General features: G+C 32.1%; 2 pseudogenes; both read right to left on the bottom strand.

The window, feature by feature from the left end:
- LOC149561381 (pre-mRNA-processing protein 40A-like) overlaps positions 1–5,780 on the bottom strand; it is a 53,348-nt pseudogene extending 47,568 nt beyond the window's left edge.
- A 155-nt stretch (positions 5,781–5,935) lies between these two features.
- Positions 5,936–16,207, bottom strand: part of LOC149561380 (uncharacterized) — a 78,823-nt pseudogene continuing 68,551 nt past the window's right edge.

Raw genomic sequence — 16,207 nt, 5'->3', positions numbered from 1 at the left:
AATGTCATTGTCCTTATGATCCTCCATTAATCTTTGAAATTCATCCTAATTTTTTTGTTCTTTCAAACACAATTTTTCCTACAATTCAAATAATATTCAAGTCATTCAAATGCACAAAAGTAAAACAATAAAAACTAATGGAGCACTACTCTAATTTTGGATGCCTTTTGAATCTTTTGTCCTTCTTATTCTTGCTTCTCCAAATCATGTATATACTCCTTCCATAGAAAAAGAAAGCATTAATGACCAAAATAACAAAATAAAATGGTTGGAAAAGTGAAGAACATAGAATTTAATGTCACCTAAAAAATCTCCAAGTGGTCAACTTTATATAGTCTTGAGCATCCCTTATCATCCTCTAGTCTATCTTGAAATTTTATCCATTGAGAATCTACCTAAAAATTAGAGGAAAACCATCAATCATTCTAATAAAACTTCTAATTTTAGTAGCATTGGAAAACATTATGAAACAAAAACTAAAGTGTGCACGTTTATGAAATCACATGACTCCAAAAAGGATCCATACTCAATAATATTCCTTTTCCACTCCTCTCATTCCTTCTCTCATTCATGAACCCTTAAAAAAGGTTATATTTTATTATAATTGGGATCATGAATACATCAAACATCATGCCCAAATTTTACCAAACTTAGCCAAACATAGATCATAATTATAACCATTCTTTCCCCAAAATAAGCTTCAAACAATAATTTCAATATGGGCTCCTAAATAGATTAAGAATAAAAATCCAAGTTATACACTCACAAATTTCAATTTTTTTAATAATAAATATGCAATTACATCTCTTGAGATTTACAAGTTGAGAATATTATTTTTAGTAAACAACTATGTAATCACCATTTACTTTAATTTTATAATGTAATGTGTAAATTAAGTAAACTATAATAAAAATTCTACTCTTATATTTTAGAAACATACAATTTATTTAGCTAGAATACTAAACATGATATCTATAAATTTTCAACTATATTTCCTTGCAATAATACAATAATGGGTATCACAAATACTCCTAACACTACTCATTTTCACCCTACCAATTGATGGCATCATGAGGCCTCTTGAGCCCTAGCCATACCCCTGAGTAGAATAACTCTTTCCAATCAAAGATATTCATTGCTACTTTAAGAGTTTGTTCTAAGATATTATGTAAAACATCCTTTAAACTATATTTCTTTCACATTAACAAGAATCCTACTATGAGAATAAAGAGAGAAATAACATATCTTTCTTGGGCTCTTCCTTAAGATAGATCTCCATTTTCAAACTGCAAGATCCCTCTCTCCTCTTTGTCCATCTTCCCAATCCCTATATTCAAGTTCTAAAATTTCTTTTATCTCTTCCTATCTCCAAGAATGAAGAGTGGGTGAACAACCCCAAATGTCTTCCAACCTTCTTCTTAAAAGTCGTAGCTATCTCTTTCTATCCCCATTATTTTAATGATGGCACATGGCTCTATGTCCTCCATTGTCTCCCACTCCAAATGTCACATTTCCTAAAAAGGGGAGAAGGCATGGAGTTTGTCTCCCACTTCTCATTTTTGTCACTATTGGGAAGTGGCCCATTTGGGGAGTCATAATGATTTAAAGGGGACCATGATTTGACTTGAAAATGACCCCTAACCTAAAGTACTATAAGTAGGGTAGGTTAGTTTTACCTTAGTTACCATCTAGGGTCTCAATTCCCTCCTAGAACCCCAATTTAAGAATTACATTTGAATTTTGAAGTCTAACCCAAATTTGATCGTTACAATGCTTATAGACATAAGATAGAGGTTAGGATTTCAGTAACCACATTCTAACTAATACATTTTGATTAAATTGCCTCCACCTATTGAATGCAACTTAAAGTGGTCCTATTTGCAAATAACCACACGACATTGAGTAATTTTGACCCAATTGTGATCCATAGGATTGTCCTAGCCCTCAGAATTACTTCCATGGATATTTTCCCATACATTTTAATTCAAACATTAGTAACCCACAAAATCATGTACATATATAGTGTATATAATTTTCATCATCTTTCTAGTCAACTTACTATTCCCTAATAAATATGCGTCATTCACATTAAGATCACAATCATGTAACCCAAGCTTAATTTCTATTTTCACAATCACCTTATGCAAAATGTATTCATTACAACACAATATCTATTCAATTCATTTTTCTATAGTTTAATTACTAAAACTACCTAATTATCATAATGAGATAAAATGAAACAATATAAGGTGCTTATTCATAGGATCAATTTCATTAGCTAAACAAGATATCAACATAAATTATGCAATCCATCATAGTGTATATTAGATTTAAGGCTATCAATGTTATCAGACTTCTATTCATAACCATTGTCAATTGTGTGAAAAGAATCCCTAGCTGATCATAAGTTGAGTCTAACTTGCATATTAGTTACATCCCTTAGAAAAACAATATCTATGGAAGTAAGGCTTTATTCACCCTATTCTTCCTTTAATTAAGAAAAATTCTACTATATCAAATATCTCATACACATTTTCACATAGTATTCAAATGGTTACAAATAATAAGTCAAACATATTTAATTGGACAAAAATACTAATCATAGTGTCACATAGGGATTCTCCCTAATCATGTTATTGCATAAGCCTTATAATGTTCTCTAATGACAATATTAATAATTACAAATATGCCCACTTCTAATCAAATTATACTGTAGTCAAAATAATGGTCTTTCAAATCCTTAATGGGACCAGGCCTTACATTAGAACTCTACATAAATAGGCAATATCATGATAGAAGATGATTGTACTATCATACGCTAACTTTATTTTTCTATTTTATAAAATAAAAACCTTCTAGATCGATAAGTAAATCAATTAAAAAATGATAAAGGGCAAACAAGAAAAAGCTAGTGTATGTACTTTTAGCTAAGAGTCTATTATTTTGTGAAATAGTATCCAATTCTCTAAATAAATTAAGCAAAAAATGGCAAAAAAGGAACAAGAAATAGCCACTATATGTCAGAGTAGCTAAGAGAGCCTATTATTTTGTGTTATAGTATCCAAGTTTTTGAAAATCTAACATTTGAAGAAGAATTATATATCAAATGACCAATACATCTTACCATGTTTTTTTTTTCATTTTTAGTTGAAGTAACAATCTACAATAGGGAATTCTAAAATAAAATATTTTAGCTCATGATTTCTATAATTATCTAATCTTTGTCTCTAACCCAAGGATTTATGTCTGAATTTCCTATAAAATGGCACTATCATGAGTAACTTTTCTTTGAAATAATACATGTAATCAAATTGGCTAAGCCCATTTCACTAACTTTTGTCATAATTAAATAACTAGTAGAATCAAAAATTTAAAACCTTATATTTATGCATATAACACAAGAGTTATCATTCAAAAATCAAGGCAACTGTCATATCTTATTCCTTCCATCCTTCAATCCTCTTTGGAGGAAAAAATACCCACATGCCATAAACTCCCATCCATGTTATCTCAAAATTTTATCTACCCAAAATTTAAAAATACCATCTAAAATGTCCACAATATTTTGAATATGAATGTTGTGAATGTATTTCGACTGCACCCTACCACTTCTAGCAAAACCATTGATAATGCCACCTAGAAAACAATATAGTCAAGAACAACATTCATGGATGAAGATGGACATGTTACACTAATTACAAGGCCAATTAGGTTCAATGGAACATACAAATAATCTACTAGTTCTATAAAAATCCAATGAAACATGAAAAATACTAAAAAATGTAGAGACATGTCATCACACATATTTAAAGCATGAAAACCCTTTCTCTACAACTTGACTAGATATCCCTCAAAGAGTTCCTCTCTATCTCTTCCTCGGTCAACTACATGAAACCTTGCATCACTCTCAAATAGACTGACATCTACTGTAAGTTAAAAGTATTAGTTTAACCAATCACAACCTATGTCATAACTACTTTGTACTCCAAACATTAAAAAAAAATCCCAAAAATACTAGAATGTTAATCAAATGAATCAAACTCCATCATCTTGCTAACATAAGTTCCTTACTTTCTTGAGAACAATATATCAAGCCAATATTCAATGGAATTTTCATTTTTTGTTGAATTCTACTGATTCAGTCCTCCAAATCCATATTTAAGTAAATTACATTTATTTTATGAAAAATATAACACAAATGTCACCTCCAACATAATGATAAACTCTTCCTAAGCCATTTTCTCCCATATGTGTCATTCTTCAGCCTCATGCTTCTTATGTTGGGCTAAGTACTAATACACAAGAATTATGGAATAAATGAATAACCTTAGTATTGGCATTCCATCCTTAACCATATTTGAATTAACTAGTACATCTAAATATTATTTTTATTGATGTAATATTAAATTAAATTTCTTAAGAAGAAAACCTCTGTCATTCTTCACTTAAAGCTTATTTCTTCTTCCCAAGGGTTTTGAGAGCTCCATATCGCTTATCATTGATGATTATCCATATAGCCTATAAAATAATATTTTCATTTTCCCCTTGATTTAAATAAAAAGAGGAAAAAACATTAATTGAATAAAGAGAAAATATGCAACTTAGGACATTTTGTACAACCTATTTCCATATCGAATTAGATTCAGCATGGGTAGACTCAAGAAGTTCCTTAAAAGAAGTTTTTTACCTCCTAAGAAAGGAAAAAACAATGTAATAATCTCGTCATGGTGAAAATTGAAACACAATGATTGAACTAAATGTCAAATCTACCCATTCCTTATGATATAATCAATTTACATTACAAGCTGAAATCACTAGGCAATATACTAATCAATATATCTAGTGAACTGATCACATACAATAATGACTATTAGAGATAATATTACATAATAATGTGTTTACATAAGTCAAATGATCCTTTTCAATAGCTTTTTCTTTTGATGGAGGAATTGCATTAACCTTTCATGTTGCTGGCATCATCCTTTTAGCCTCATATATTTGACACCAAATACAATATCTAACATTAAAAGGGAGCAGAGAAATAGTCTATTTTAAGAAATCAACCATTGTATTGTACTAGAAATGAAATAGCATGAAATACATAATCAAATTTCTTGGCAATATGCATTAGATACTCTTAGTTGGAAATTGAACGAAGTCACTACAAAATGTTGTCAATAGTATGTAGCAAGGACAATATTTGTATATCTAACTTTAAAATCCTAGGAAAAAAAACCACGTAGCCTAGATATTGCTTACTAAAATAATAGTAATTAACTTGAAGACTAAATACTAGGGATCAATTGTAGGATTTATAAAACCACATAAAATTTTCATAACAAAGTAGCATTGCCCTAAAATTTATCCTAGTTTTCCTAGCTAAGATGCATGCATAATATTTAAGGTTCCCAATATTTATACTAAAAATTGTGTGCCTTAAGTCACACATTGAAAAGTAAAAGATAGAAAATGCGTAAAACCATACTTGATGTATCATAGAATTATTTTTCTACATTAATTTTGAAGCTCAACCATAGATGTTAATAAAAGAAGCAATCTTAAATATAGAAGGTGATGACTAGTTTTGTTTCAAATGAAGATAACAAAATTTAAATTAGATGAGGTTAAAAGCACTATTGTGTTATAAGATACTATACTAATCTAAACAGATAAAATAATAAATTAATTATTTGTATCTCTTGTTCTTTGAAAATAATCTTAAAAAGTAGATATTTAAAAATATGTCCTACCTCCTGATCTTGGGCACAAGTCTGATCCATTCCTCCTTCCTTTAAATCACAATTTTTTGACCTAAAGAAACATAAATATATAGTGGATTATAACTTTTCAACTCAAACTATTACCTCTTTCATGCATCACAGCCTTTTAAAAACCCAACTATAAAATTTGTAGTAAACAAATATTTTGTGACTTGCTAAATAGAACATTCGTACAATTTTGTGTGAATTGTGGCAATTGTAGCTTCTATAGTCATAATAGGCACTACAATAGAGGTGGCCAATGTCATAGCTAGAGGGACAACAATATTTGATGGGATTTAAATTGGTGGAGTGAGAATGGATGCTAACACTATTGTAGTTGTTGGCATGACACCAATTGTTCAAGTAATTGTGGGAATAGATGCAACCAAAGTAGGTGGGATAACCCCAATCAAGGCTCGAATAATAGGAATGATAGAAGGAATTAAAGTAGAAGGATTTTTTGGCATGAGAGGCATAATTGATGTAGAATCTATTGAAGGCCATGTTGGAACTAATATAGTGGGAGTGCCAACAATGCTATAAATAGACATATTTATGATCCTTCTTTTGGTCAAGAAGAAACTACTGCAACTAGAATAGGTGATGGGACCATAGAAATTGATCCTTTAGAGTTTGTGACTAGAGTTTCTTCTCCTTCTACCTACTCTCAAGTAATCTAAAGAGTCCAAATACAAAGACAAAAATGAAATAGTCAAAACAAAAATGACTCCTAGGTTATTTTAGAAGTTATCCATCATCAAATGACTTGAATTTTCTACAAACAGAATAAAATAGCTATACAAACCTTTAGATCATCTAGAATTGTCCACTTGGAAAGTTTTGTAACCTTATTGTAGTAATACTAGTAAAGAAGACAAAAAATATGTAAATAGTTAGATATCTAATAATAGTAGAGCACAAAGCAATTGAAATTGTCCAAAAATTGAGAGAATTTTATGCAAGGATGAGATTACTACTTTCTTCCTTCTGGTGTTGTGAATTCTTTCTAGAGAGTGGAAGCATCTGCATGTTGTTACACAATGAAGAACAATAACTATTTTTTTTTAAAATGAACAAATGATATTCAACAAATTGAAAAGTCCCAATTGCATCTCAATAAAGCTACCAGACCATAATTTCACTCCTCTACCATGTCTTAGTTTCTAATTTTCATATATCCAAAGTGTTTAAGAAATAAGAGAAATGACTATTGGGAAATTAAATGTCACTTGAATGTAATAATGTATTAATATATCCTAGTGGTGACATGGTTGTAATAATATTTTTTAGGTTTGTGTGATGTAAACTATCACTAATAAAGTAGTCTATAACACTTAAGGATTAATTCAATGCTCACCTTTTTATCCTTTTCTGTGCAGAACTCCTTGTGGACTAGATACAAAGGAGTTGAAGGAGGAAAAGAAAAAGGCATCAAAATCTCTTACTAAGAAAGTAGCAGTTCGTGTGATTATGAAGAATACCCAATGCACTTAGAACCATTCATGTGAAGAAGGTAATACTCATAATGAAGAAGGTGTAATGAGTACCATAACTATATCTTTTGAAAGTACATTTGAGGTAGACAAAGTAGTCTTAGCAATTGTTGAGGTTGCTTTCACGAGATTGTCTTAATGTTCTATTTCTACCATATTGGATATAATAATAGTTGATGAATGCAAGTATAGTATCTTCCAATAGAGATGCACTAGGTGTTGCTAGCATTAATGAACCAAAAATTGTCAAGGGTTTGGATGAAAAGGATGGCTTGCACTAAGGATGTTCAAAACCGAAACTCATCCTAGTTATGAATTGAATGAAGAGAAATATAACTACACTTCCCCAAATACTAAATATGAAGCTAGTAAGTTACCACTAGAAAGAAAAAAATTTAAATAGATTATATCAAATACTGAAGCATCTAAGGATTTGGTGAAGCTAATCATTGAATGGATGACAATCCTTAGCACTAAAGAACTAATATTACTAGAACAAGTAGTGTCTACTCATGGATTGATTACTTTTATACAGGAAACAAAGGTGGAAATAAATTACAAGAGAAATAGTTTTGTCCTTGTAGATATAATAGTTAAGCATGTTTCTCATCAGAGGCAAAAAAGGCTACAACTTCTAATTTTGATGTCTTATCTAGAGCTTCCAAAAAGAATTTTTTTCCTAAAAATATACCCGATTTAGGTAGTGCTCTTTTGAAGAATAAATTGGAATTTGAGAAAGAAATATAGGAAGCCAAAATGGCATACAAAGGAGATGAGGTTTCATCAACAATCAGGGCATATAATAGAAAGTCTTGATAAAGTCCTTTTTAAACATGTATCAAACTTGGAAAGAGATAAGTAGGGAGCAATTGCAATAGGCACAACACTTCAAGTTCAAAAAGCCATGAAATGTATAAGATCTTGTATAAATGAGAACAATACACTTGGATTGGGCTACATTCTAAAGAGACAAGAATCTACAACCAAAAGGAAATTTTGTAAAGGCTATGCCAACAAAACAGAGAACAAGAATGTAAATATGATACGTGATGCTCCTTTTAAGGAAAGAAAATAGACTAATATTGGCTAAGAGGAGAACACTTACTAAGTTTAAGATTAAACTCATACACTAACTTATAATGTAGGATTCTACCATACTTGAAATTATAGAAAGTACAATTATGATTCTTGTGCAAGGAGCTCTTCTTATTTACTAATCAAACATACGATCAACCCACTATTTCAAAACTCATAGAGATACATTGGACCAGAAAGAGCTTAACATGTTGAATCATAGTTTGGATAAGAAAGTTATTGATTAAAAAGGGATTAATGCAAAGAAAAGGGAAGCCAAACTAGTAGATGCACCAAGAATTGAAGCTATAGAAAATGTTCCTCCGAAAACTAATCCTTCAGATTAAACATATGATATTGGTCATACTTATGTTGGAAATGATTGAATAAGATCATGAATGAAGTAATGGAACTGGTAAAGAATGTTTTCAATCATTGTTTTGCCATTGATGTCAAACTTGCTACTTGCAATCCTGAATGACAATCACTTTAGTGATCCATATACAATGAATTGGTTGATTGACAAGGAGGTGGCAATCAATAAGATGTAACCAAAACATCTAGAGAAAGGTTGAAGTTATGGTGTTGTAATGAAGTACAATAATCAGCTAAGCCATTGATGAAATAGTGTATTGTTGACATACTCTAAGACAGAGAGAATGGACACACTAAAACAAATCAAAGATATAAGGTTTAGCTAAGTCATTTGTAAAGCCTAACTAAGTTCATAAGAGAGTGTCGAGCAAGCTAGTTAGTGCCGAAAAAAAATTTAGTTGAAGTCAAGCAAGTTCACCTTTAGAGTGTGCTGAGTGATCTTCAAGTGCTCAGTAAATATCAAGTGTCGAGTGATCCTCAGGTGTCAAGTGAAGTTTAGGTGCCGAGTGAAGATCAAATGCCAAGTATAATACAAGAGCCAAGTAACACAAAGGAAGTCGAGCAACAATAAATCAATAGTGCCTAGTTGCTGCATTATTTTGAAAGTTGAAGATTCGCTAGATCTGAGCCGACAAGGTTGTTACATAGAATTTTGTGAACCAGATAGAAGATAAGAATGATGAGCTAGTGGCACAAAACTCTATGTAAAACATTTTCTAGATGAAAGTTTCTAGATGAAGATGAGATATGGGATAGATACATTGTATCCTACCTAATCTATTGAAATCCTAAATATGGAGAGGGAGAATCGAGTAGGAAAGGTATTCTAGATTTCTATTTAAGGAGTCATAAGGTCACGAAACAATTAGGTTGGTCAAGAATGAAAGCATGAAGTGATTGAAGAAGGTGCTAAGGAGAAGAAAGCACATAAACTCTATTTTGATAGATGACCACAAGGATGATTGCATTGGTATGATGAGTAAGAAGACTCAAAGAGAAAAAGCTTGAGACGAAGACAAGTTGTCAGAGCCGCAGTGATTAAAGCCAAGAAAAGGATTGAACTAAAGTGTGATCTAAAATCTGCAAGATATGTTGTGAGTTGTATCCAATTAAAAGTCATTATTTTTACTCTCTAGAAATTGTAATAGTTAGTATAAATCCTATGGACTTAGGTTGGTTTAATAGCCATGTTATAAATCCTTTAACAGGGTGACATTCCAAGTGAATGTTCCAAAGTCCTTTGACCAGGCCCATTCCTAATAGTATGGTGAAATCCTCTAACAAGGTCACATTTAACAGTGTGTTGTAAGCCTTTAATAGGGCAGGCTTTGAACACAATATCACTTTAGAAGAGTGAGAATTGAGTAGCATGTTACAGGTGGTTTTTTCCAAATTGGGTTTCCATGTAAATCGTCGTGTCATGTGTTAATCTTGCATATTTTATTCCTGCATGTTGATTTACTGTAACTTGCTAAGATGGAGGTTTTAAGCTTGGATGAATGAATAGTTTAATGGGCTCACTATAATTTATGAAAAAGTATTATTAGGGCATTTAGACCTTGGATAACTGATTCACCCCCACTACCCCCCCTCTTTGAGTTATTCTAAAGAATTGTAACAATTGGTATTAGAGCCTTGCTATTGATTTAGTTTAAAGGGACTAGAAGCAGAAAAGATCGCAATGCCTAATCGAGAAGTTCCCAAGCTCAACAAAGATAACTTTGTTGCATGGAAAATTTTGATGAAGCTACATCTTGGATCCATAGGAGATTATGCCCAAAATTCAATTTTTACTAAACATATTGATCCAAATGGTACTCTTACTATAGAAGATTTGAAAAACAAATAGGAACACAATCAGACAATGCTGAAAATTGTTTCTGCACTCAACTATGTTGAATTTGATGATATCAAAAGATGTGAGACTGCATTCAAAATGTGGAAAGCCCTATCAGACATCTATGGAGGAGATCAGAATGTCCAAAAAGAAAAAAGAGAAAGCCTCAAAGGAAAGTTTGATGATATGAAAATGCAAGAAAGTGAGAATGCTGCTCAGTATGCCTCTAGAATAAAGGAAGTGTTAAGTGCAATAAGATGTTTGAGTGGTCAATCGGATGAAGATACTATTAATACTAAGTTCTTAAGAACTTTGCTCCCTATATATGCTATTAGAGTTTTTTCTATACAAGAGCTAATATGTATACTAGGAAACAATCTAAGTTTTGCAAGAATAGTGGGTAGACTCACTGCATTTGAGTTATCTAACTTTGACAATTACAGACCTGAGAATGTTGAATCTATTGAATAGATGAAATCAAAAAAGGGAAGAAAGATGAAATATGTATCTAGTGACAGTAGCACTAATGAGGAAGATGTGGAACAATTGGAAGCTTTACTAGCCAGAAGATTTCACAGAGGTAAAGGACAGTTCAAAGATAAGTTGCCTATCATTTGTTTTAATTGTAATGAAGTAGAACATATTGCTGCAATGTGTACATAGAAAAAGGACTACAAGGAAGGCAACAAGTACAAATATAAAAGAGAAGATGATAAGAATGATTACAAAGACAAAGGCAAGAAGTTCTATATTGTTGAAGAGGATTCTGATTATAATGATGATGAAGTTGTTTACGTAGCAATGAAGGACCAATCTGATGAAGAAGAGCCTACAACACTGGTAACATGTATGAACAAGAATGATAGATGGATCATAGATAGTGGATGCTCACCTCACATGATAGGAGACAAAAGTAAGTTTTTCAACTTTACTCAGTATGATGGAAATAGTGTTAGATTTGGAAATGATGCTCCATGTCAAATCAAAGGAAAAGGCTGCATTAAACTTATAGAGAAAATTTCATGTGACAATGCATACTATGTTGAAGGCCTAAACTACAATTTTCTGAGTGACTCACAGTTAGGCAATGTAGGATGCAAAGTAGAATTTGGAAACAAAACTACAAAAATCTATGATATTGATGGTAAATTGATAGGAAAAGGAGATCAAACAAGAAGTAATTTTGTTAATCTTGATATGGAAAATATTTCTTATTTTGTTGCAAAATTCGATGATGTGTGGTTATGGCATAAAAGGCCATGTCATGTCAACTTTGATAATTTGGTCAATATTAGTAAAATGAAGAAAGTCAGAGGTTTACCTAAACTAAAGAAACCTAACAATACCATGTGCAAACAATGTTAGCTAGGAAAGATGACCAAGTCAAGTTTCAAGAGTAAAAACTATACATCTAAAGAAGTACTTGAGTTAGTCCATACTGACTTATGTGGTCCGATAGAAGTACAAAGCTACAAAGGAGATAAATATATAATGCTATTTGTTGATGACTATTCCAAGATGATGTCTGTTATGTTCCTAAAGCAAAAATCTGATGCGTTTCAAATGTTTAAGTGGTATGTGGCTACAGTTGAAAAGGAAATAGGAAAGAGTTTGAAATGCTTGAGATCAGACATAGGTGGTGAATTCACATCAAATGAATTTGAGACATTTTGCAATGACAATAGAAATAAGAGATAAACATCAGCTCCTAGGACTCCCCCATAGAATGGAATTGTTGAGAGAAGAAATAGATCTGTGATTGATTGTGCCAGAACACTAATGACGGAAAAGACTATTGCTCTAAAATATTGGAGAGAAGTTGTAACTATGGCTATTCATACACTAAATTGAGTACAAGTCAAGAAAGGTACAAGTGCAACACCTTTTAAATTATGGTATGGTCACTCACCCAATGTAAAGCATTTCAAAGTATTTGGATGCAAATGTTTTATCCTTAAAGATGCTAGAAATGGAAAATTTGATGCAAAAAGTGATGAAGGTATATTCCTTGGTTACGCCACTAGAAGTAAAGCTTATAAGTGTTTAAATACTAACACTAAAAAAATTGTGGAAAATGCAAATGTAAACTTTGATGAGCATATAGAAGTCCAATTTGAAGAACCAAAGAGAATGGATGAATACAGAACCTTTGTGTATTCTTATGAAAGAATGCCTGTTGAAGAGATTGTTATCAATCAAATCGGAATTCAATAGCAAGTTTTAGTTTTAACTAAGTCGCAACCAGTGAATGCTAAATTGCATTTAGAAGCCAAGCTAAGGAATGAAGAAAATGCACATTCTAGCTTTGAAGCCAGTACACATGAAAGAGATGTAGAACTAACTGACAATGAAGTACATAGTGACCCTAAATCTAAAACATAAAACATGGAAACAAGGACAAAACCAAGAATATCCAAATATGTGAAGAGACATCACTCAACTGAATAGATAATTGGTAACAAAGATGCAAGACCAATGACAAGGAATAGACTAAGAAATGAATCATGTTTGTTAAGAAAAATTGAACCTAAGACAGTCTTTGATGTGTTGCAAGATGGTGACTGGTATAAAGCCATGGAAGAAGAGATTGATCAAATAAAGAAGAACAAAACCTGGATTTTGGTTCCCAAACCAACTGACAAGAATGTAATTGGCACCAAGTGGGTATTCAAAAACAAGCTAGATGAGAATGGTGAGATTACTAGAAACAAAGTTAGACTAGTATGTAAAGGTTATGCTCAAGAAGGAATAGACTATGGGGAAAAATTTGCCCCTATTGCTAGAATGGAAAGTGTAAGAAATTTATTTGCATATGCTACATATAAAATTTTTAAAGTCTATTAGATGGATGTAAAGTGTACTTTTCTGAATGGTATATTAGAAGAGGAAGTCTATATTGAACAACCAGAGGGATTTGTTGATGAAAACAATAGTGATATGGTTTGTGAACTACATAAAGCACTCTATGGTCTAAAATAAGCACCTAAAGCATGGTATGAGAGACTTCACAAGTATCTAGTACAAATAGTATTTGAAAGAACTGATGATAACAGCAACATGTACATTAAATCATAAGAAGGTAAGGATATTCTTGTATCTAAAATCTTTGTGGATGACATCATTTTTGGAGGAAAGGAAGTGCTTTGCAAAATTTTTGCTGACAAAATGAAACATGAGTTTGAGATGTCTATGTTTGGAGAGATCAAATTTTTTGTTGGATTGCAAGTACATCAACTAAAACATGGTATATTTGTGACACAATCAAAGTATATCAAAGAGATACTTAAAAAATTTGGATTGGAAGACTCCAAACTAGTCAGCACACCAATGGCAACTAGACATAAGCTATCCAAAAATGATAAATCAGTTGCAGTCAATCAAACTAAGTACAGATCCATGATTGGAAAACTACAATATGTTGTACATAGCAGACCAAACATAGCATTAGTAGTTGGAATCATGGCTAGATTCTCTATTGACCCTAAAGAAAATCATCTCATGGAAGTAAGAGGAATAATGAGGTATCTCAAAGGTATTGATGATTTTGGTCTATATTACAAAAAGAATGAAAAGTTTGAGCTAAATGCATACACAGATGTAGATTGGGGAGGCAACATTGATGACAGAAAAAGCACAAGTTGAGGAGCATTATTTTTAGGTAAAAGACTAGTTACTTGGACTAGCAAGAAGCAAACATGCACATCTCAGTCCACTGCAGAATCTGAATATGTGGCAGCAACAGTCAATTGCACAAACATTGTGTGGCCCACACATCTATTGAAATGAATGAAAGAAGAGGTAACCAAACTTGAGATATTGTATTGTGATAATACAAGTGCTATAAACATATCCAAAAATCTAGTAATGCATGCAAAAACCAAGAATATTGCAATCAAGTATCACTACGTTAGAGAATTGGTAGAAGACAAACAAGTGAAGATGGAGTACATTCACACAAAGGAACAAACTACATATATCTTCACCAAACCATTGCCCAAGGATGCTTATGAATATCTAAGAGGCAAGTTGGAGGTAATGCCCCTAACTCAAGCAGTTTAAAGCAACAAAGAAGTTGTCTTACATCAACAGAACAAATCATTGATATATCAGAAGAATGATGCAAAAGATGACAACAGGAGCAAAAACTCCAAATCAATCACATGCATGGTGATAGAGGGAGAAAACATGAAATGCAAAGCTTATATTTTCCATGTTAAAGATGCTACATCTTTGGCATTTATGTCAAAGAGGGAGATATATGTAGATACTAATCAATACAAAGAAAGAGGGAGATTTATGAGAAACTGAAAGGAAAAGATATGTGAGATCAATAGTAAGGGTGCAGTAGTAAACAAAAAGAAGCAGTAAAGAGGAGAAATAGAAAGTAGTAGAAAATGTATGTAATTTTGGTGGTAACTAAGTTGATCAATTGATCAATTTGGTTTGCCATCAATTCCAAAGAGGGAGATTGTTGGAAATGATTGAATAAGATCATGAATGAAGTAATGGAACTAGTAAAGAATGTTTTCAATCATTGTTTTTTCATTGATGTCAAACTTGCTACTTGCAGGAATGAAAATCGCTTTAGTGATCCATATACTATCAATTAGTTGAATGACAAAGAGGTGGCAATCAATAAGATGTAACTAGAACACCTAGAGAAAGGTTAAAGTTATGGTGTTGTAATGAAGTACAAGGATCAGCTAAGCCATTGATGAAATAGTTTATTGTTGACATACTCTAAGAAACAGAGAATGGACACACTAAAACACATCAAATATGTAAGGTTTAGCTAAGTCATTTTTAAAGCCTAACTAAGTTCATAAGAGAGTGCCAAGAAAGCTAGTTAGTGCTGAATAGATTTTTAGTTGAAGTTGAGCAAGTTCACCTTTAGAGTGTGCCGAGTGATCTTCAAGTGCTGAGTAAATATTAAGTACCGAGTGATCTTCAAGTGTCAAGTGATCTTCAGGTGTCGAGCAAAGATCAGGTGCTGAGTGAAGATCAAAAGCCGAGAAGAATACAAGAGCCGAGTAACACAGAGGAAGCTAAGCATCAGTAAATCAATAGTGCCAAGTTGTTCCATTATTTTGAAAGTCGAAGATTCACTAGATCTGAGTTGACAAGGTTGTTACCTAGAATTTTATGAACCAGATAGAAGATAAGAATGATGAGCTAGTGGCACAGAACTCTACGTATAACATTTTCTAGATGAAGATGAGATATGGGACAGATGCATTGTATCCTACCTAATCTATTGAATCCCTTAAGTTTAAGAGGGAGAATTAAGCAGGAAAGGTATTCTATATTTCTATTTAAGGAGTCATAAGGTCATGAAACAATTAGGTAACGGATCAAGCATGAAAGCATGAAGTGACTGAAGAAGGTGCTAAGGAGAAGAAAGCATAGAAATTATGTTTTGATAGATGACCACAAAGATGATTGCATTGGTATGATGAGTAAGAAGAATCAAGGAGATGAAGCTTGAGTGGAAGACAAGCTGTGAGAGCCATAGTGATTAAAGCCAAGAAAAGGATTGAACTAAAGTGTGATCTGAAATCTACAAGATATGTTGTGAGTTGTATTAGATTAAAAGTCATTATTGTTACTCTCTAGCAATTGTAACAGTTAGTATAAATCCTATGGACTTAGGTTGGTTTAATAGCCAT

Source organism: Cupressus sempervirens, chromosome 4, assembly GCF_028749045.1.
Source record: "Cupressus sempervirens isolate cs-2001-9-10 chromosome 4, ASM2874904v1, whole genome shotgun sequence".
Classification (NCBI taxonomy): Eukaryota; Viridiplantae; Streptophyta; class Pinopsida; order Cupressales; family Cupressaceae; genus Cupressus; species Cupressus sempervirens.
The sequence above is the reverse complement of the archived record's forward strand: the minus strand, read 5'-3'. Positions and strand labels throughout refer to the sequence as shown.